The 21,558-nt window shown below is 58.0% G+C and overlaps 11 non-coding genes across 11 annotated transcripts; all 11 read left to right on the forward strand.

Annotated features, from left to right (window-relative positions):
- Nucleotides 1-468: 468 nt before the first annotated feature.
- Nucleotides 469-587, forward strand: LOC140194374 (5S ribosomal RNA). Its single transcript, XR_011885220.1, has one exon. It is a non-coding gene; the product is annotated as a 5S ribosomal RNA (ribosomal RNA).
- A 1,864-nt stretch (nucleotides 588-2,451) lies between these two features.
- On the forward strand, nucleotides 2,452-2,570 carry LOC140194375 (5S ribosomal RNA). The gene has a single exon (XR_011885221.1). It is a non-coding gene; the product is annotated as a 5S ribosomal RNA (ribosomal RNA).
- Nucleotides 2,571-4,435: 1,865 nt separating this feature from the next.
- On the forward strand, nucleotides 4,436-4,554 carry LOC140194274 (5S ribosomal RNA). The gene has a single exon (XR_011885125.1). It is a non-coding gene; the product is annotated as a 5S ribosomal RNA (ribosomal RNA).
- A 1,864-nt stretch (nucleotides 4,555-6,418) lies between these two features.
- Nucleotides 6,419-6,537, forward strand: LOC140194275 (5S ribosomal RNA). Its single transcript, XR_011885126.1, has one exon. It is a non-coding gene; the product is annotated as a 5S ribosomal RNA (ribosomal RNA).
- A 1,865-nt stretch (nucleotides 6,538-8,402) lies between these two features.
- Nucleotides 8,403-8,521, forward strand: LOC140194376 (5S ribosomal RNA). Its single transcript, XR_011885222.1, has one exon. It is a non-coding gene; the product is annotated as a 5S ribosomal RNA (ribosomal RNA).
- A 1,859-nt stretch (nucleotides 8,522-10,380) lies between these two features.
- Nucleotides 10,381-10,499, forward strand: LOC140194377 (5S ribosomal RNA). Its single transcript, XR_011885223.1, has one exon. It is a non-coding gene; the product is annotated as a 5S ribosomal RNA (ribosomal RNA).
- Nucleotides 10,500-12,360: 1,861 nt separating this feature from the next.
- Nucleotides 12,361-12,479, forward strand: LOC140194306 (5S ribosomal RNA). The gene has a single exon (XR_011885157.1). It is a non-coding gene; the product is annotated as a 5S ribosomal RNA (ribosomal RNA).
- Nucleotides 12,480-14,342: 1,863 nt separating this feature from the next.
- Nucleotides 14,343-14,461, forward strand: LOC140194378 (5S ribosomal RNA). Its single transcript, XR_011885224.1, has one exon. It is a non-coding gene; the product is annotated as a 5S ribosomal RNA (ribosomal RNA).
- A 1,864-nt stretch (nucleotides 14,462-16,325) lies between these two features.
- LOC140194276 (5S ribosomal RNA) lies at nucleotides 16,326-16,444 on the forward strand. Its single transcript, XR_011885127.1, has one exon. It is a non-coding gene; the product is annotated as a 5S ribosomal RNA (ribosomal RNA).
- A 1,864-nt stretch (nucleotides 16,445-18,308) lies between these two features.
- Nucleotides 18,309-18,427, forward strand: LOC140194379 (5S ribosomal RNA). The gene has a single exon (XR_011885225.1). It is a non-coding gene; the product is annotated as a 5S ribosomal RNA (ribosomal RNA).
- A 1,864-nt stretch (nucleotides 18,428-20,291) lies between these two features.
- LOC140194277 (5S ribosomal RNA) lies at nucleotides 20,292-20,410 on the forward strand. Its single transcript, XR_011885128.1, has one exon. It is a non-coding gene; the product is annotated as a 5S ribosomal RNA (ribosomal RNA).
- Nucleotides 20,411-21,558: the final 1,148 nt, after the last annotated feature.

A 21,558-nucleotide genomic window follows, 5' to 3' on the forward strand; every position in this document is an offset into this window, starting at 1 on the left:
AGTTCCCTTCCGAAGTAAGGGGAGAAAAGGAGCTGTGATCCCATCGGCCGGCGGGCTTGCCGAAGCTGAGGTGGTCTTAAATAGCTAGGCTGGAGCGGGTGCGATCTCTTCACTGGTAGGCAGAAGGTAGAGTAAACGCGAAGAAAGGGGAAGCAGAGATGCGGCGGCCGTCAGGACCAGCGCAGTGGCGACCTGGGCAGCGAGAGGTCTGTGTCTGTTGGGGGTGGGGGGGGGGGTGCGGTAGGAGCACTGATTGTGGGGTGGCTAGTGATGTGAGCAGGAAGCAGCGGAGTGGCCAGTGAATGGTGAGGAGGACGGGTGAGAGAGGAGAGGTGAAAGTGGGAGGGGAGAGTGTAGGGTGTGAGTGAAGGGGCGAAGGCAGAGGAGTGTAAGAAAGGAGGAGCAGCGTGGGAGCAAGCTGAGAGTGGCTGCATGCCGCTTAAGTGCGGAGAGGAGCGGTGCACTGGTGCCTACGGCCATACTAGCCTGAAAACGCCCGATCTCGTCTGATCTCGGAAGCTAAGCAGGCTCAGGCCTGGTTAGTACTTGGATGGGAGACCGCCTGGGAATACCAGGTGCCGTAGGCTTTTGCTCCTCTGCCCAACTGCCCCAGCAGGAGGTGCTGTCTTTTTCATTTTTTCTCTCTCCCTCTCACTCATACACTCTGCGCTCTCCGTTTGCCAGTCAGCCTGCAAACGCAAGCACTCTGCTGTCAAGGCACAAGAATCTGCTTTTGCTGGGCTGCCGGCTGCGCTTGGCAGCATGCTTCATCACCTGGCCCTGACAGCCGCGCTTCGGCAGCGAGCTGCTGCCGGCGCTCACTCTCAGCCAGTCAGGCAGCCAGACGCAAGGGCACCCAAGCTTGCTTGCGCTGTGTCCTGCGCTTGCGTACAGCGCCCATTCTCAGCTTCGGCTCTGCCTTTGCCACCTGAGCAGGCATCACCAAAGACGGCAGCTGCTTCCCGCGGCTAAGCCGGATGGCCCTGTGCGGCACAAGCTGCTCTCAAGAGCTTGTCATGGCTGAGTCGGACCAGCCGGTTCATCTGCAGGCCGCCGGACTGGCAATAGGTAGCCGCGCCCCACCCAGGCGAGGACGGTTAGCTCAGTTGGTCAGAGCGTGGTGCTAATAACGCCAAGGTCGTGGGTTCGATCCCCGTACTGTCCACGCATTCCCTTTAGCCGGCCCGGGGTCTGTGCATGACTCTGTAGAAGCTGCTTCCGTCGTCCACTATCCTTTGGTCCAGCCACTTTTGGCGCAGTTGCACTTCTCTGGCAGGGGTGGCTGTGCTGGCCGGCAGGCAGTTGCGCTGACAGTGTGAGCAGGCCCTTCGGCCCATCTAGTCCGTGCGCAGCTGTTATTCTCTCCGCCCTGCAGGAGCATGAGACATGGGACTGAATGAATGAGGCACTTTTGCACCCACCTTGAGACGGTTAATTATCCCACCCTCTCTATTTGAAGCCGTTGCTGATCAAGAACCCATCAACGTTCGCCTGAAACGTACCCACCGACATTGTATCGCTAGGCGTCCGTGGCAAACAATTTCACATATCCACCAGCCTCCCTTAACGAACTTCTCCTCAACTTTGTTCCAAAGAGACGTCTGACTGAGGCTGTGGCCTCAGCTGCTGCACATGACTGCCGTAGGAAACATCCTCAGCACATCCATCCTATCTCGGCCTTTCAATATTTGATAGATTTCAATCAGATCGAATCTCGTGCAGACGCAGAGCCGCGAAACTGCCAATGCCTGTCTTGTGCCGCCAAGGCGATGTGAAATCCAGTTTAGGACCTGGCGCTGAATGCCTCATCAAGCGACGGAACCTCCTTGAATAGGTGGGACTTTTGCAAAGGCCTGGCTCGACTGCCGGTCGGCAGCGTCCAGCGCCTCTCGCTCATGACCATTCCTGTTCGCCTCCTCGATTAAATTTGTCAGATCGGTTTCTCACCGCAGCATCTAGTGCCGGCGGTCTGACAAGTTTCTGAGTTCCCTTCCGAAGTAAGGGGAGAAAAGGAGCTGTGATCCCATCGGCCGGCGGGCTTGCCGAAGCTGAGGTGGTCTTAAATAGCTAGGCTGGAGCGGGTGCGATCTCTTCACTGGTAGGCAGAAGGTAGAGTAAACGCGAAGAAAGGGGAAGCAGAGATGCGGCGGCCGTCAACACCAGCGCAGTGGCGACCTGGGCAGCGAGAGGTCTGTGTCTGTTGGGGGTGGGGGGGGGGGTGCGGTAGGAGCACTGATTGTGGGGTGGCTAGTGATGTGAGCAGGAAGCAGCGGAGTGGCCAGTGAATGGTGAGGAGGACGGGTGAGAGAGGAGAGGTGAAAGTGGGAGGGGAGAGTGTAGGGTGTGAGTGAAGGGGCGAAGGCAGAGGAGTGTAAGAAAGGAGGAGCAGCGTGGGAGCAAGCTGAGAGTGGCTGCATGCCGCTTAAGTGCGGAGAGGAGCGGTGCACTGGTGCCTACGGCCATACTAGCCTGAAAACGCCCGATCTCGTCTGATCTCGGAAGCTAAGCAGGCTCAGGCCTGGTTAGTACTTGGATGGGAGACCGCCTGGGAATACCAGGTGCCGTAGGCTTTTGCTCCTCTGCCCAACTGCCCCAGCAGGAGGTGCTGTCTTTTTCATTTTTTCTCTCTCCCTCTCACTCATACACTCTGCGCTCTCCGTTTGCCAGTCAGCCTGCAAACGCAAGCACTCTGCTGTCAAGGCACAAGAATCTGCTTTTGCTGGGCTGCCGGCTGCGCTTGGCAGCATGCTTCATCACCTGGCCCTGACAGCCGCGCTTCGGCAGCGAGCTGCTGCCGGCGCTCACTCTCAGCCAGTCAGGCAGCCAGACGCAAGGGCACCCAAGCTTGCTTGCGCTGTGTCCTGCGCTTGCGTACAGCGCCCATTCTCAGCTTCGGCTCTGCCTTTGCCACCTGAGCAGGCATCACCAAAGACGGCAGCTGCTTCCCGCGGCTAAGCCGGCTGGCCCTGTGCGGCACAAGCTGCTCTCAAGAGTTTGTCATGGCTGAGTCGGACCAGCCGGTTCATCTGCAGGCCGCCGGACTGGCAATAGGTAGCCGCGCCCCACCCAGGCGAGGACGGTTAGCTCAGTTGGTCAGAGCGTGGTGCTAATAACGCCAAGGTCGTGGGTTCGATCCCCATACTGTCCACGCATTCCCTTTAGCCGGCCCGGGGTCTGTGCATGACTCTGTAGAAGCTGCTTCCGTCGGCCACTATCCTTTGGTCCAGCCACTTTTGGCGCAGTTGCACTTCTCTGGCAGGGGTGGCTGTGCTGGCCGGCAGGCAGTTGCGCTGACAGTGTGAGCAGGCCCTTCGGCCCATCTAGTCCGTGCGCAGCTGTTATTCTCTCCGCCCTGCAGGAGCATGAGACATGGGACTGAATGAATGAGGCACTTTTGCACCCACCTTGAGACGGTTAATTATCCCACCCTCTCTATTTGAAGCCGTTGCTGATCAAGAACCCATCAACGTTCGCCTGAAACGTACCCACCGACATTGTATCGCTAGGCGTCCGTGGCAAACAATTTCACATATCCACCAGCCTCCCTTAACGAACTTCTCCTCAACTTTGTTCCAAAGAGACGTCTGACTGAGGCTGTGGCCTCAGCTGCTGCACATGACTGCCGTAGGAAACATCCTCAGCACATCCATCCTATCTCGGCCTTTCAATATTTGATAGATTTCAATCAGATCGAATCTCGTGCAGACGCAGAGCCGCGAAACTGCCAATGCCTGTCTTGTGCCGCCAAGGCGATGTGAAATCCAGTTTAGGACCTGGCGCTGAATGCCTCATCAAGCGACGGAACCTCCTTGAATAGGTGGGACTTTTGCAAAGGCCTGGCTCGACTGCCGGTCGGCAGCGTCCAGCGCCTCTCGCTCATGACCATTCCTGTTCGCCTCCTCGATTAAATTTGTCAGATCGGTTTCTCACCGCAGCATCTAGTGCCGGCGGTCTGACAAGTTTCTGAGTTCCCTTCCGAAGTAAGGGGAGAAAAGGAGCTGTGATCCCATCGGCCGGCGGGCTTGCCGAAGCTGAGGTGGTCTTAAATAGCTAGGCTGGAGCGGGTGCGATCTCTTCACTGGTAGGCAGAAGGTAGAGTAAACGCGAAGAAAGGGGAAGCAGAGATGCGGCGGCCGTCAGGACCAGCGCAGTGGCGACCTGGGCAGCGAGAGGTCTGTGTCTGTTGGGGGTGGGGGGGGGGGGTGCGGTAGGAGCACTGATTGTGGGGTGGCTAGTGATGTGAGCAGGAAGCAGCGGAGTGGCCAGTGAATGGTGAGGAGGACGGGTGAGAGAGGAGAGGTGAAAGTGGGAGGGGAGAGTGTAGGGTGTGAGTGAAGGGGCGAAGGCAGAGGAGTGTAAGAAAGGAGGAGCAGCGTGGGAGCAAGCTGAGAGTGGCTGCATGCCGCTTAAGTGCGGAGAGGAGCGGTGCACTGGTGCCTACGGCCATACTAGCCTGAAAACGCCCGATCTCGTCTGATCTCGGAAGCTAAGCCGGCTCAGGCCTGGTTAGTACTTGGATGGGAGACCGCCTGGGAATACCAGGTGCCGTAGGCTTTTGCTCCTCTGCCCAACTGCCCCAGCAGGAGGTGCTGTCTTTTTCATTTTTTCTCTCTCCCTCTCACTCATACACTCTGCGCTCTCCGTTTGCCAGTCAGCCTGCAAACGCAAGCACTCTGCTGTCAAGGCACAAGAATCTGCTTTTGCTGGGCTGCCGGCTGCGCTTGGCAGCATGCTTCATCACCTGGCCCTGACAGCCGCGCTTCGGCAGCGAGCTGCTGCCGGCGCTCACTCTCAGCCAGTCAGGCAGCCAGACGCAAGGGCACCCAAGCTTGCTTGCGCTGTGTCCTGCGCTTGCGTACAGCGCCCATTCTCAGCTTCGGCTCTGCCTTTGCCACCTGAGCAGGCATCACCAAAGACGGCAGCTGCTTCCCGCGGCTAAGCCGGATGGCCCTGTGCGGCACAAGCTGCTCTCAAGAGCTTGTCATGGCTGAGTCGGACCAGCCGGTTCATCTGCAGGCCGCCGGACTGGCAATAGGTAGCCGCGCCCCACCCAGGCGAGGACGGTTAGCTCAGTTGGTCAGAGCGTGGTGCTAATAACGCCAAGGTCGTGGGTTCGATCCCCGTACTGTCCACGCATTCCCTTTAGCCGGCCCGGGGTCTGTGCATGACTCTGTAGAAGCTGCTTCCGTCGTCCACTATCCTTTGGTCCAGCCACTTTTGGCGCAGTTGCACTTCTCTGGCAGGGGTGGCTGTGCTGGCCGGCAGGCAGTTGCGCTGACAGTGTGAGCAGGCCCTTCGGCCCATCTAGTCCGTGCGCAGCTGTTATTCTCTCCGCCCTGCAGGAGCATGAGACATGGGACTGAATGAATGAGGCACTTTTGCACCCACCTTGAGACGGTTAATTATCCCACCCTCTCTATTTGAAGCCGTTGCTGATCAAGAACCCATCAACGTTCGCCTGAAACGTACCCACCGACATTGTATCGCTAGGCGTCCGTGGCAAACAATTTCACATATCCACCAGCCTCCCTTAACGAACTTCTCCTCAACTTTGTTCCAAAGAGACGTCTGACTGAGGCTGTGGCCTCAGCTGCTGCACATGACTGCCGTAGGAAACATCCTCAGCACATCCATCCTATCTCGGCCTTTCAATATTTGATAGATTTCAATCAGATCGAATCTCGTGCAGACGCAGAGCCGCGAAACTGCCAATGCCTGTCTTGTGCCGCCAAGGCGATGTGAAATCCAGTTTAGGACCTGGCGCTGAATGCCTCATCAAGCGACGGAACCTCCTTGAATAGGTGGGACTTTTGCAAAGGCCTGGCTCGACTGCCGGTCGGCAGCGTCCAGCGCCTCTCGCTCATGACCATTCCTGTTCGCCTCCTCGATTAAATTTGTCAGATCGGTTTCTCACCGCAGCATCTAGTGCCGGCGGTCTGACAAGTTTCTGAGTTCCCTTCCGAAGTAAGGGGAGAAAAGGAGCTGTGATCCCATCGGCCGGCGGGCTTGCCGAAGCTGAGGTGGTCTTAAATAGCTAGGCTGGAGCGGGTGCGATCTCTTCACTGGTAGGCAGAAGGTAGAGTAAACGCGAAGAAAGGGGAAGCAGAGATGCGGCGGCCGTCAGGACCAGCGCAGTGGCGACCTGGGCAGCGAGAGGTCTGTGTCTGTTGGGGGTGGGGGGGGGGGTGCGGTAGGAGCACTGATTGTGGGGTGGCTAGTGATGTGAGCAGGAAGCAGCGGAGTGGCCAGTGAATGGTGAGGAGGACGGGTGAGAGAGGAGAGGTGAAAGTGGGAGGGGAGAGTGTAGGGTGTGAGTGAAGGGGCGAAGGCAGAGGAGTGTAAGAAAGGAGGAGCAGCGTGGGAGCAAGCTGAGAGTGGCTGCATGCCGCTTAAGTGCGGAGAGGAGCGGTGCACTGGTGCCTACGGCCATACTAGCCTGAAAACGCCCGATCTCGTCTGATCTCGGAAGCTAAGCCGGCTCAGGCCTGGTTAGTACTTGGATGGGAGACCGCCTGGGAATACCAGGTGCCGTAGGCTTTTGCTCCTCTGCCCAACTGCCCCAGCAGGAGGTGCTGTCTTTTTCATTTTTTCTCTCTCCCTCTCACTCATACACTCTGCGCTCTCCGTTTGCCAGTCAGCCTGCAAACGCAAGCACTCTGCTGTCAAGGCACAAGAATCTGCTTTTGCTGGGCTGCCGGCTGCGCTTGGCAGCATGCTTCATCACCTGGCCCTGACAGCCGCGCTTCGGCAGCGAGCTGCTGCCGGCGCTCACTCTCAGCCAGTCAGGCAGCCAGACGCAAGGGCACCCAAGCTTGCTTGCGCTGTGTCCTGCGCTTGCGTACAGCGCCCATTCTCAGCTTCGGCTCTGCCTTTGCCACCTGAGCAGGCATCACCAAAGACGGCAGCTGCTTCCCGCGGCTAAGCCGGATGGCCCTGTGCGGCACAAGCTGCTCTCAAGAGCTTGTCATGGCTGAGTCGGACCAGCCGGTTCATCTGCAGGCCGCCGGACTGGCAATAGGTAGCCGCGCCCCACCCAGGCGAGGACGGTTAGCTCAGTTGGTCAGAGCGTGGTGCTAATAACGCCAAGGTCGTGGGTTCGATCCCCGTACTGTCCACGCATTCCCTTTAGCCGGCCCGGGGTCTGTGCATGACTCTGTAGAAGCTGCTTCCGTCGTCCACTATCCTTTGGTCCAGCCACTTTTGGCGCAGTTGCACTTCTCTGGCAGGGGTGGCTGTGCTGGCCGGCAGGCAGTTGCGCTGACAGTGTGAGCAGGCCCTTCGGCCCATCTAGTCCGTGCGCAGCTGTTATTCTCTCCGCCCTGCAGGAGCATGAGACATGGGACTGAATGAATGAGGCACTTTTGCACCCACCTTGAGACGGTTAATTATCCCACCCTCTCTATTTGAAGCCGTTGCTGATCAAGAACCCATCAACGTTCGCCTGAAACGTACCCACCGACATTGTATCGCTAGGCGTCCGTGGCAAACAATTTCACATATCCACCAGCCTCCCTTAACGAACTTCTCCTCAACTTTGTTCCAAAGAGACGTCTGACTGAGGCTGTGGCCTCAGCTGCTGCACATGACTGCCGTAGGAAACATCCTCAGCACATCCATCCTATCTCGGCCTTTCAATATTTGATAGATTTCAATCAGATCGAATCTCGTGCAGACGCAGAGCCGCGAAACTGCCAATGCCTGTCTTGTGCCGCCAAGGCGATGTGAAATCCAGTTTAGGACCTGGCGCTGAATGCCTCATCAAGCGACGGAACCTCCTTGAATAGGTGGGACTTTTGCAAAGGCCTGGCTCGACTGCCGGTCGGCAGCGTCCAGCGCCTCTCGCTCATGACCATTCCTGTTCGCCTCCTCGATTAAATTTGTCAGATCGGTTTCTCACCGCAGCATCTAGTGCCGGCGGTCTGACAAGTTTCTGAGTTCCCTTCCGAAGTAAGGGGAGAAAAGGAGCTGTGATCCCATCGGCCGGCGGGCTTGCCGAAGCTGAGGTGGTCTTAAATAGCTAGGCTGGAGCGGGTGCGATCTCTTCACTGGTAGGCAGAAGGTAGAGTAAACGCGAAGAAAGGGGAAGCAGAGATGCGGCGGCCGTCAGGACCAGCGCAGTGGCGACCTGGGCAGCGAGAGGTCTGTGTCTGTTGGGGGTGGGGGGGGGGGGTGCGGTAGGAGCACTGATTGTGGGGTGGCTAGTGATGTGAGCAGGAAGCAGCGGAGTGGCCAGTGAATGGTGAGGAGGACGGGTGAGAGAGGAGAGGTGAAAGTGGGAGGGGAGAGTGTAGGGTGTGAGTGAAGGGGCGAAGGCAGAGGAGTGTAAGAAAGGAGGAGCAGCGTGGGAGCAAGCTGAGAGTGGCTGCATGCCGCTTAAGTGCGGAGAGGAGCGGTGCACTGGTGCCTACGGCCATACTAGCCTGAAAACGCCCGATCTCGTCTGATCTCGGAAGCTAAGCAGGCTCAGGCCTGGTTAGTACTTGGATGGGAGACCGCCTGGGAATACCAGGTGCCGTAGGCTTTTGCTCCTCTGCCCAACTGCCCCAGCAGGAGGTGCTGTCTTTTCATTTTTTCTCTCTCCCTCTCACTCATACACTCTGCGCTCTCCGTTGCCAGTCAGCCTGCAAACGCAAGCACTCTGCTGTCAAGGCACAAGAATCTGCTTTTGCTGGGCTGCCGGCTGCGCTTGGCAGCATGCTTCATCACCTGGCCCTGACAGCCGCGCTTCGGCAGCGAGCTGCTGCCGGCGCTCACTCTCAGCCAGTCAGGCAGCCAGACGCAAGGGCACCCAAGCTTGCTTGCGCTGTGTCCTGCGCTTGCGTACAGCGCCCATTCTCAGCTTCGGCTCTGCCTTTGCCACCTGAGCAGGCATCACCAAAGACGGCAGCTGCTTCCCGCGGCTAAGCCGGATGGCCCTGTGCGGCACAAGCTGCTCTCAAGAGCTTGTCATGGCTGAGTCGGACCAGCCGGTTCATCTGCAGGCCGCCGGACTGGCAATAGGTAGCCGCGCCCCACCCAGGCGAGGACGGTTAGCTCAGTTGGTCAGAGCGTGGTGCTAATAACGCCAAGGTCGTGGGTTCGATCCCCGTACTGTCCACGCATTCCCTTTAGCCGGCCCGGGGTCTGTGCATGACTCTGTAGAAGCTGCTTCCGTCGTCCACTATCCTTTGGTCCAGCCACTTTTGGCGCAGTTGCACTTCTCTGGCAGGGGTGGCTGTGCTGGCCGGCAGGCAGTTGCGCTGACAGTGTGAGCAGGCCCTTCGGCCCATCTAGTCCGTGCGCAGCTGTTATTCTCTCCGCCCTGCAGGAGCATGAGACATGGGACTGAATGAATGAGGCACTTTTGCACCCACCTTGAGACGGTTAATTATCCCACCCTCTCTATTTGAAGCCGTTGCTGATCAAGAACCCATCAACGTTCGCCTGAAACGTACCCACCGACATTGTATCGCTAGGCGTCCGTGGCAAACAATTTCACATATCCACCAGCCTCCCTTAACGAACTTCTCCTCAACTTTGTTCCAAAGAGACGTCTGACTGAGGCTGTGGCCTCAGCTGCTGCACATGACTGCCGTAGGAAACATCCTCAGCACATCCATCCTATCTCGGCCTTTCAATATTTGATAGATTTCAATCAGATCGAATCTCGTGCAGACGCAGAGCCGCGAAACTGCCAATGCCTGTCTTGTGCCGCCAAGGCGATGTGAAATCCAGTTTAGGACCTGGCGCTGATGCCTCATCAAGCGACGGAACCTCCTTGAATAGGTGGGACTTTTGCAAAGGCCTGGCTCGACTGCCGGTCGGCAGCGTCCAGCGCCTCTCGCTCATGACCATTCCTGTTCGCCTCCTCGATTAAATTTGTCAGATCGGTTTCTCACCGCAGCATCTAGTGCCGGCGGTCTGACAAGTTTCTGAGTTCCCTCCGAAGTAAGGGGAGAAAAGGAGCTGTGATCCCATCGGCCGGCGGCTTGCCGAAGCTGAGGTGGTCTTAAATAGCTAGGCTGGAGCGGGTGCGATCTCTTCACTGGTAGGCAGAAGGTAGAGTAAACGCGAAGAAAGGGGAAGCAGAGATGCGGCGGCCGTCAGGACCAGCGCAGTGGCGACCTGGGCAGCGAGAGGTCTGTGTCTGTTGGGGGTGGGGGGGGGGGTGCGGTAGGAGCACTGATTGTGGGGTGGCTAGTGATGTGAGCAGGAAGCAGCGGAGTGGCCAGTGAATGGTGAGGAGGACGGGTGAGAGAGGAGAGGTGAAAGTGGGAGGGGAGAGTGTAGGGTGTGAGTGAAGGGGCGAAGGCAGAGGAGTGTAAGAAAGGAGGAGCAGCGTGGGAGCAAGCTGAGAGTGGCTGCATGCCGCTTAAGTGCGGAGAGGAGCGGTGCACTGGTGCCTACGGCCATACTAGCCTGAAAACGCCCGATCTCGTCTGATCTCGGAAGCTAAGCAGGCTCAGGCCTGGTTAGTACTTGGATGGGAGACCGCCTGGGAATACCAGGTGCCGTAGGCTTTTGCTCCTCTGCCCAACTGCCCCAGCAGGAGGTGCTGTCTTTTCATTTTTTCTCTCTCCCTCTCACTCATACACTCTGCGCTCTCCGTTTGCCAGTCAGCCTGCAAACGCAAGCACTCTGCTGTCAAGGCACAAGAATCTGCTTTTGCTGGGCTGCCGGCTGCGCTTGGCAGCATGCTTCATCACCTGGCCCTGACAGCCGCGCTTCGGCAGCGAGCTGCTGCCGGCGCTCACTCTCAGCCAGTCAGGCAGCCAGACGCAAGGGCACCCAAGCTTGCTTGCGCTGTGTCCTGCGCTTGCGTACAGCGCCCATTCTCAGCTTCGGCTCTGCCTTTGCCACCTGAGCAGGCATCACCAAAGACGGCAGCTGCTTCCCGCGGCTAAGCCGGCTGGCCCTGTGCGGCACAAGCTGCTCTCAAGAGCTTGTCATGGCTGAGTCGGACCAGCCGGTTCATCTGCAGGCCGCCGGACTGGCAATAGGTAGCCGCGCCCCACCCAGGCGAGGACGGTTAGCTCAGTTGGTCAGAGCGTGGTGCTAATAACGCCAAGGTCGTGGGTTCGATCCCCATACTGTCCACGCATTCCCTTTAGCCGGCCCGGGGTCTGTGCATGACTCTGTAGAAGCTGCTTCCGTCGGCCACTATCCTTTGGTCCAGCCACTTTTGGCGCAGTTGCACTTCTCTGGCAGGGGTGGCCGTGCTGGCCGGCAGGCAGTTGCGCTGACAGTGTGAGCAGGCCCTTCGGCCCATCTAGTCGTGCGCAGCTGTTATTCTCTCCGCCCTGCAGGAGCATGAGACATGGGACTGAATGAATGAGGCACTTTTGCACCCACCTTGAGACGGTTAATTATCCCACCCTCTCTATTTGAAGCCGTTGCTGATCAAGAACCCATCAACGTTCGCCTGAAACGTACCCACCGACATTGTATCGCTAGGCGTCCGTGGCAAACAATTTCACATATCCACCAGCCTCCCTTAACGAACTTCTCCTCAACTTTGTTCCAAAGAGACGTCTGACTGAGGCTGTGGCCTCAGCTGCTGCACATGACTGCCGTAGGAAACATCCTCAGCACATCCATCCTATCTCGGCCTTTCAATATTTGATAGATTTCAATCAGATCGAATCTCGTGCAGACGCAGAGCCGCGAAACTGCCAATGCCTGTCTTGTGCCGCCAAGGCGATGTGAAATCCAGTTTAGGACCTGGCGCTGAATGCCTCATCAAGCGACGGAACCTCCTTGAATAGGTGGGACTTTTGCAAAGGCCTGGCTCGACTGCCGGTCGGCAGCGTCCAGCGCCTCTCGCTCATGACCATTCCTGTTCGCCTCCTCGATTAAATTTGTCAGATCGGTTTCTCACCGCAGCATCTAGTGCCGGCGGTCTGACAAGTTTCTGAGTTCCCTTCCGAAGTAAGGGGAGAAAAGGAGCTGTGATCCCATCGGCCGGCGGGCTTGCCGAAGCTGAGGTGGTCTTAAATAGCTAGGCTGGAGCGGGTGCGATCTCTTCACTGGTAGGCAGAAGGTAGAGTAAACGCGAAGAAAGGGGAAGCAGAGATGCGGCGGCCGTCAGGACCAGCGCAGTGGCGACCTGGGCAGCGAGAGGTCTGTGTCTGTTGGGGGTGGGGGGGGGTGCGGTAGGAGCACTGATTGTGGGGTGGCTAGTGATGTGAGCAGGAAGCAGCGGAGTGGCCAGTGAATGGTGAGGAGGACGGGTGAGAGAGAGAGGAGAGGTGAAAGTGGGAGGGAGTGTAGGGTGTGAGTGAAGGGGCGAAGGCAGAGGAGTGTAAGAAAGGAGGAGCAGCGTGGGAGCAAGCTGAGAGTGGCTGCATGCCGCTTAAGTGCGGAGAGGAGCGGTGCACTGGTGCCTACGGCCATACTAGCCTGAAAACGCCGGATCTCGTCTGATCTCGGAAGCTAAGCCGGCTCAGGCCTGGTTAGTACTTGGATGGGAGACCGCCTGGGAATACCAGGTGCCGTAGGCTTTTGCTCCTCTGCCCAACTGCCCCAGCAGGAGGTGCTGTCTTTTTCATTTTTTCTCTCTCCCTCTCACTCATACACTCTGCGCTCTCCGTTTGCCAGTCAGCCTGCAAACGCAAGCACTCTGCTGTCAAGGCACAAGAATCTGCTTTTGCTGGGCTGCCGGCTGCGCTTGGCAGCATGCTTCATCACCTGGCCCTGACAGCCGCGCTTCGGCAGCGAGCTGCTGCCGGCGCTCACTCTCAGCCAGTCAGGCAGCCAGACGCAAGGGCACCCAAGCTTGCTTGCGCTGTGTCCTGCGCTTGCGTACAGCGCCCATTCTCAGCTTCGGCTCTGCCTTTGCCACCTGAGCAGGCATCACCAAAGACGGCAGCTGCTTCCCGCGGCTAAGCCGGATGGCCCTGTGCGGCACAAGCTGCTCTCAAGAGCTTGTCATGGCTGAGTCGGACCAGCCGGTTCATCTGCAGGCCGCCGGACTGGCAATAGGTAGCCGCGCCCCACCCAGGCGAGGACGGTTAGCTCAGTTGGTCAGAGCGTGGTGCTAATAACGCCAAGGTCGTGGGTTCGATCCCCGTACTGTCCACGCATTCCCTTTAGCCGGCCCGGGGTCTGTGCATGACTCTGTAGAAGCTGCTTCCGTCGTCCACTATCCTTTGGTCCAGCCACTTTTGGCGCAGTTGCACTTCTCTGGCAGGGGTGGCTGTGCTGGCCGGCAGGCAGTTGCGCTGACAGTGTGAGCAGGCCCTTCGGCCCATCTAGTCCGTGCGCAGCTGTTATTCTCTCCGCCCTGCAGGAGCATGAGACATGGGACTGAATGAATGAGGCACTTTTGCACCCACCTTGAGACGGTTAATTATCCCACCCTCTCTATTTGAAGCCGTTGCTGATCAAGAACCCATCAACGTTCGCCTGAAACGTACCCACCGACATTGTATCGCTAGGCGTCCGTGGCAAACAATTTCACATATCCACCAGCCTCCCTTAACGAACTTCTCCTCAACTTTGTTCCAAAGAGACGTCTGACTGAGGCTGTGGCCTCAGCTGCTGCACATGACTGCCGTAGGAAACATCCTCAGCACATCCATCCTATCTCGGCCTTTCAATATTTGATAGATTTCAATCAGATCGAATCTCGTGCAGACGCAGAGCCGCGAAACTGCCAATGCCTGTCTTGTGCCGCCAAGGCGATGTGAAATCCAGTTTAGGACCTGGCGCTGAATGCCTCATCAAGCGACGGAACCTCCTTGAATAGGTGGGACTTTTGCAAAGGCCTGGCTCGACTGCCGGTCGGCAGCGTCCAGCGCCTCTCGCTCATGACCATTCCTGTTCGCCTCCTCGATTAAATTTGTCAGATCGGTTTCTCACCGCAGCATCTAGTGCCGGCGGTCTGACAAGTTTCTGAGTTCCCTTCCGAAGTAAGGGGAGAAAAGGAGCTGTGATCCCATCGGCCGGCGGGCTTGCCGAAGCTGAGGTGGTCTTAAATAGCTAGGCTGGAGCGGGTGCGATCTCTTCACTGGTAGGCAGAAGGTAGAGTAAACGCGAAGAAAGGGGAAGCAGAGATGCGGCGGCCGTCAGGACCACCGCAGTGGCGACCTGGGCAGCGAGAGGTCTGTGTCTGTTGGGGGTGGGGGGGGGGTGCGGTAGGAGCACTGATTGTGGGGTGGCTAGTGATGTGAGCAGGAAGCAGCGGAGTGGCCAGTGAATGGTGAGGAGGACGGGTGAGAGAGGAGAGGTGAAAGTGGGAGGGGAGAGTGTAGGGTGTGAGTGAAGGGGCGAAGGCAGAGGAGTGTAAGAAAGGAGGAGCAGCGTGGGAGCAAGCTGAGAGTGGCTGCATGCCGCTTAAGTGCGGAGAGGAGCGGTGCACTGGTGCCTACGGCCATACTAGCCTGAAAACGCCCGATCTCGTCTGATCTCGGAAGCTAAGCAGGCTCAGGCCTGGTTAGTACTTGGATGGGAGACCGCCTGGGAATACCAGGTGCCGTAGGCTTTTGCTCCTCTGCCCAACTGCCCCAGCAGGAGGTGCTGTCTTTTTCATTTTTTCTCTCTCCCTCTCACTCATACACTCTGCGCTCTCCGTTTGCCAGTCAGCCTGCAAACGCAAGCACTCTGCTGTCAAGGCACAAGAATCTGCTTTTGCTGGGCTGCCGGCTGCGCTTGGCAGCATGCTTCATCACCTGGCCCTGACAGCCGCGCTTCGGCAGCGAGCTGCTGCCGGCGCTCACTCTCAGCCAGTCAGGCAGCCAGACGCAAGGGCACCCAAGCTTGCTTGCGCTGTGTCCTGCGCTTGCGTACAGCGCCCATTCTCAGCTTCGGCTCTGCCTTTGCCACCTGAGCAGGCATCACCAAAGACGGCAGCTGCTTCCCGCGGCTAAGCCGGATGGCCCTGTGCGGCACAAGCTGCTCTCAAGAGCTTGTCATGGCTGAGTCGGACCAGCCGGTTCATCTGCAGGCCGCCGGACTGGCAATAGGTAGCCGCGCCCCACCCAGGCGAGGACGGTTAGCTCAGTTGGTCAGAGCGTGGTGCTAATAACGCCAAGGTCGTGGGTTCGATCCCCATACTGTCCACGCATTCCCTTTAGCCGGCCCGGGGTCTGTGCATGACTCTGTAGAAGCTGCTTCCGTCGGCCACTATCCTTTGGTCCAGCCACTTTTGGCGCAGTTGCACTTCTCTGGCAGGGGTGGCCGTGCTGGCCGGCAGGCAGTTGCGCTGACAGTGTGAGCAGGCCCTTCGGCCCATCTAGTCCGTGCGCAGCTGTTATTCTCTCCGCCCTGCAGGAGCATGAGACATGGGACTGAATGAATGAGGCACTTTTGCACCCACCTTGAGACGGTTAATTATCCCACCCTCTCTATTTGAAGCCGTTGCTGATCAAGAACCCATCAACGTTCGCCTGAAACGTACCCACCGACATTGTATCGCTAGGCGTCCGTGGCAAACAATTTCACATATCCACCAGCCTCCCTTAACGAACTTCTCCTCAACTTTGTTCCAAAGAGACGTCTGACTGAGGCTGTGGCCTCAGCTGCTGCACATGACTGCCGTAGGAAACATCCTCAGCACATCCATCCTATCTCGGCCTTTCAATATTTGATAGATTTCAATCAGATCGAATCTCGTGCAGACGCAGAGCCGCGAAACTGCCAATGCCTGTCTTGTGCCGCCAAGGCGATGTGAAATCCAGTTTAGGACCTGGCGCTGAATGCCTCATCAAGCGACGGAACCTCCTTGAATAGGTGGGACTTTTGCAAAGGCCTGGCTCGACTGCCGGTCGGCAGCGTCCAGCGCCTCTCGCTCATGACCATTCCTGTTCGCCTCCTCGATTAAATTTGTCAGATCGGTTTCTCACCGCAGCATCTAGTGCCGGCGGTCTGACAAGTTTCTGAGTTCCCTTCCGAAGTAAGGGGAGAAAAGGAGCTGTGATCCCATCGGCCGGCGGGCTTGCCGAAGCTGAGGTGGTCTTAAATAGCTAGGCTGGAGCGGGTGCGATCTCTTCACTGGTAGGCAGAAGGTAGAGTAAACGCGAAGAAAGGGGAAGCAGAGATGCGGCGGCCGTCAGGACCAGCGCAGTGGCGACCTGGGCAGCGAGAGGTCTGTGTCTGTTGGGGGTGGGGGGGGGGGTGCGGTAGGAGCACTGATTGTGGGGTGGCTAGTGATGTGAGCAGGAAGCAGCGGAGTGGCCAGTGAATGGTGAGGAGGACGGGTGAGAGAGGAGAGGTGAAAGTGGGAGGGGAGAGTGTAGGGTGTGAGTGAAGGGGCGAAGGCAGAGGAGTGTAAGAAAGGAGGAGCAGCGTGGGAGCAAGCTGAGAGTGGCTGCATGCCGCTTAAGTGCGGAGAGGAGCGGTGCACTGGTGCCTACGGCCATACTAGCCTGAAAACGCCCGATCTCGTCTGATCTCGGAAGCTAAGCCGGCTCAGGCCTGGTTAGTACTTGGATGGGAGACCGCCTGGGAATACCAGGTGCCGTAGGCTTTTGCTCCTCTGCCCAACTGCCCCAGCAGGAGGTGCTGTCTTTTTCATTTTTTCTCTCTCCCTCTCACTCATACACTCTGCGCTCTCCGTTTGCCAGTCAGCCTGCAAACGCAAGCACTCTGCTGTCAAGGCACAAGAATCTGCTTTTGCTGGGCTGCCGGCTGCGCTTGGCAGCATGCTTCATCACCTGGCCCTGACAGCCGCGCTTCGGCAGCGAGCTGCTGCCGGCGCTCACTCTCAGCCAGTCAGGCAGCCAGACGCAAGGGCACCCAAGCTTGCTTGCGCTGTGTCCTGCGCTTGCGTACAGCGCCCATTCTCAGCTTCGGCTCTGCCTTTGCCACCTGAGCAGGCATCACCAAAGACGGCAGCTGCTTCCCGCGGCTAAGCCGGATGGCCCTGTGCGGCACAAGCTGCTCTCAAGAGCTTGTCATGGCTGAGTCGGACCAGCCGGTTCATCTGCAGGCCGCCGGACTGGCAATAGGTAGCCGCGCCCCACCCAGGCGAGGACGGTTAGCTCAGTTGGTCAGAGCGTGGTGCTAATAACGCCAAGGTCGTGGGTTCGATCCCCGTACTGTCCACGCATTCCCTTTAGCCGGCCCGGGGTCTGTGCATGACTCTGTAGAAGCTGCTTCCGTCGTCCACTATCCTTTGGTCCAGCCACTTTTGGCGCAGTTGCACTTCTCTGGCAGGGGTGGCTGTGCTGGCCGGCAGGCAGTTGCGCTGACAGTGTGAGCAGGCCCTTCGGCCCATCTAGTCCGTGCGCAGCTGTTATTCTCTCCGCCCTGCAGGAGCATGAGACATGGGACTGAATGAATGAGGCACTTTTGCACCCACCTTGAGACGGTTAATTATCCCACCCTCTCTATTTGAAGCCGTTGCTGATCAAGAACCCATCAACGTTCGCCTGAAACGTACCCACCGACATTGTATCGCTAGGCGTCCGTGGCAAACAATTTCACATATCCACCAGCCTCCCTTAACGAACTTCTCCTCAACTTTGTTCCAAAGAGACGTCTGACTGAGGCTGTGGCCTCAGCTGCTGCACATGACTGCCGTAGGAAACATCCTCAGCACATCCATCCTATCTCGGCCTTTCAATATTTGATAGATTTCAATCAGATCGAATCTCGTGCAGACGCAGAGCCGCGAAACTGCCAATGCCTGTCTTGTGCCGCCAAGGCGATGTGAAATCCAGTTTAGGACCTGGCGCTGAATGCCTCATCAAGCGACGGAACCTCCTTGAATAGGTGGGACTTTTGCAAAGGCCTGGCTCGACTGCCGGTCGGCAGCGTCCAGCGCCTCTCGCTCATGACCATTCCTGTTCGCCTCCTCGATTAAATTTGTCAGATCGGTTTCTCACCGCAGCATCTAGTGCCGGCGGTCTGACAAGTTTCTGAGTTCCCTTCCGAAGTAAGGGGAGAAAAGGAGCTGTGATCCCATCGGCCGGCGGGCTTGCCGAAGCTGAGGTGGTCTTAAATAGCTAGGCTGGAGCGGGTGCGATCTCTTCACTGGTAGGCAGAAGGTAGAGTAAACGCGAAGAAAGGGGAAGCAGAGATGCGGCGGCCGTCAGGACCAGCGCAGTGGCGACCTGGGCAGCGAGAGGTCTGTGTCTGTTGGGGGTGGGGGGGGGGGTGCGGTAGGAGCACTGATTGTGGGGTGGCTAGTGATGTGAGCAGGAAGCAGCGGAGTGGCCAGTGAATGGTGAGGAGGACGGGTGAGAGAGGAGAGGTGAAAGTGGGAGGGGAGAGTGTAGGGTGTGAGTGAAGGGGCGAAGGCAGAGGAGTGTAAGAAAGGAGGAGCAGCGTGGGAGCAAGCTGAGAGTGGCTGCATGCCGCTTAAGTGCGGAGAGGAGCGGTGCACTGGTGCCTACGGCCATACTAGCCTGAAAACGCCCGATCTCGTCTGATCTCGGAAGCTAAGCAGGCTCAGGCCTGGTTAGTACTTGGATGGGAGACCGCCTGGGAATACCAGGTGCCGTAGGCTTTTGCTCCTCTGCCCAACTGCCCCAGCAGGAGGTGCTGTCTTTTTCATTTTTTCTCTCTCCCTCTCACTCATACACTCTGCGCTCTCCGTTTGCCAGTCAGCCTGCAAACGCAAGCACTCTGCTGTCAAGGCACAAGAATCTGCTTTTGCTGGGCTGCCGGCTGCGCTTGGCAGCATGCTTCATCACCTGGCCCTGACAGCCGCGCTTCGGCAGCGAGCTGCTGCCGGCGCTCACTCTCAGCCAGTCAGGCAGCCAGACGCAAGGGCACCCAAGCTTGCTTGCGCTGTGTCCTGCGCTTGCGTACAGCGCCCATTCTCAGCTTCGGCTCTGCCTTTGCCACCTGAGCAGGCATCACCAAAGACGGCAGCTGCTTCCCGCGGCTAAGCCGGATGGCCCTGTGCGGCACAAGCTGCTCTCAAGAGCTTGTCATGGCTGAGTCGGACCAGCCGGTTCATCTGCAGGCCGCCGGACTGGCAATAGGTAGCCGCGCCCCACCCAGGCGAGGACGGTTAGCTCAGTTGGTCAGAGCGTGGTGCTAATAACGCCAAGGTCGTGGGTTCGATCCCCATACTGTCCACGCATTCCCTTTAGCCGGCCCGGGGTCTGTGCATGACTCTGTAGAAGCTGCTTCCGTCGGCCACTATCCTTTGGTCCAGCCACTTTTGGCGCAGTTGCACTTCTCTGGCAGGGGTGGCCGTGCTGGCCGGCAGGCAGTTGCGCTGACAGTGTGAGCAGGCCCTTCGGCCCATCTAGTCCGTGCGCAGCTGTTATTCTCTCCGCCCTGCAGGAGCATGAGACATGGGACTGAATGAATGAGGCACTTTTGCACCCACCTTGAGACGGTTAATTATCCCACCCTCTCTATTTGAAGCCGTTGCTGATCAAGAACCCATCAACGTTCGCCTGAAACGTACCCACCGACATTGTATCGCTAGGCGTCCGTGGCAAACAATTTCACATATCCACCAGCCTCCCTTAACGAACTTCTCCTCAACTTTGTTCCAAAGAGACGTCTGACTGAGGCTGTGGCCTCAGCTGCTGCACATGACTGCCGTAGGAAACATCCTCAGCACATCCATCCTATCTCGGCCTTTCAATATTTGATAGATTTCAATCAGATCGAATCTCGTGCAGACGCAGAGCCGCGAAACTGCCAATGCCTGTCTTGTGCCGCCAAGGCGATGTGAAATCCAGTTTAGGACCTGGCGCTGAATGCCTCATCAAGCGACGGAACCTCCTTGAATAGGTGGGACTTTTGCAAAGGCCTGGCTCGACTGCCGGTCGGCAGCGTCCAGCGCCTCTCGCTCATGACCATTCCTGTTCGCCTCCTCGATTAAATTTGTCAGATCGGTTTCTCACCGCAGCATCTAGTGCCGGCGGTCTGACAAGTTTCTGAGTTCCCTTCCGAAGTAAGGGGAGAAAAGGAGCTGTGATCCCATCGGCCGGCGGGCTTGCCGAAGCTGAGGTGGTCTTAAATAGCTAGGCTGGAGCGGGTGCGATCTCTTCACTGGTAGGCAGAAGGTAGAGTAAACGCGAAGAAAGGGGAAGCAGAGATGCGGCGGCCGTCAGGACCAGCGCAGTGGCGACCTGGGCAGCGAGAGGTCTGTGTCTGTTGGGGGTGGGGGGGGGGGTGCGGTAGGAGCACTGATTGTGGGGTGGCTAGTGATGTGAGCAGGAAGCAGCGGAGTGGCCAGTGAATGGTGAGGAGGACGGGTGAGAGAGGAGAGGTGAAAGTGGGAGGGGAGAGTGTAGGGTGTGAGTGAAGGGGCGAAGGCAGAGGAGTGTAAGAAAGGAGGAGCAGCGTGGGAGCAAGCTGAGAGTGGCTGCATGCCGCTTAAGTGCGGAGAGGAGCGGTGCACTGGTGCCTACGGCCATACTAGCCTGAAAACGCCCGATCTCGTCTGATCTCGGAAGCTAAGCCGGCTCAGGCCTGGTTAGTACTTGGATGGGAGACCGCCTGGGAATACCAGGTGCCGTAGGCTTTTGCTCCTCTGCCCAACTGCCCCAGCAGGAGGTGCTGTCTTTTTCATTTTTTCTCTCTCCCTCTCACTCATACACTCTGCGCTCTCCGTTTGCCAGTCAGCCTGCAAACGCAAGCACTCTGCTGTCAAGGCACAAGAATCTGCTTTTGCTGGGCTGCCGGCTGCGCTTGGCAGCATGCTTCATCACCTGGCCCTGACAGCCGCGCTTCGGCAGCGAGCTGCTGCCGGCGCTCACTCTCAGCCAGTCAGGCAGCCAGACGCAAGGGCACCCAAGCTTGCTTGCGCTGTGTCCTGCGCTTGCGTACAGCGCCCATTCTCAGCTTCGGCTCTGCCTTTGCCACCTGAGCAGGCATCACCAAAGACGGCAGCTGCTTCCCGCGGCTAAGCCGGATGGCCCTGTGCGGCACAAGCTGCTCTCAAGAGCTTGTCATGGCTGAGTCGGACCAGCCGGTTCATCTGCAGGCCGCCGGACTGGCAATAGGTAGCCGCGCCCCACCCAGGCGAGGACGGTTAGCTCAGTTGGTCAGAGCGTGGTGCTAATAACGCCAAGGTCGTGGGTTCGATCCCCGTACTGTCCACGCATTCCCTTTAGCCGGCCCGGGGTCTGTGCATGACTCTGTAGAAGCTGCTTCCGTCGTCCACTATCCTTTGGTCCAGCCACTTTTGGCGCAGTTGCACTTCTCTGGCAGGGGTGGCTGTGCTGGCCGGCAGGCAGTTGCGCTGACAGTGTGAGCAGGCCCTTCGGCCCATCTAGTCCGTGCGCAGCTGTTATTCTCTCCGCCCTGCAGGAGCATGAGACATGGGACTGAATGAATGAGGCACTTTTGCACCCACCTTGAGACGGTTAATTATCCCACCCTCTCTATTTGAAGCCGTTGCTGATCAAGAACCCATCAACGTTCGCCTGAAACGTACCCACCGACATTGTATCGCTAGGCGTCCGTGGCAAACAATTTCACATATCCACCAGCCTCCCTTAACGAACTTCTCCTCAACTTTGTTCCAAAGAGACGTCTGACTGAGGCTGTGGCCTCAGCTGCTGCACATGACTGCCGTAGGAAACATCCTCAGCACATCCATCCTATCTCGGCCTTTCAATATTTGATAGATTTCAATCAGATCGAATCTCGTGCAGACGCAGAGCCGCG

Source organism: Mobula birostris, chromosome 2 (assembly GCF_030028105.1).
Source record: "Mobula birostris isolate sMobBir1 chromosome 2, sMobBir1.hap1, whole genome shotgun sequence".
Taxonomy (NCBI): Eukaryota; Metazoa; Chordata; class Chondrichthyes; order Myliobatiformes; family Myliobatidae; genus Mobula; species Mobula birostris.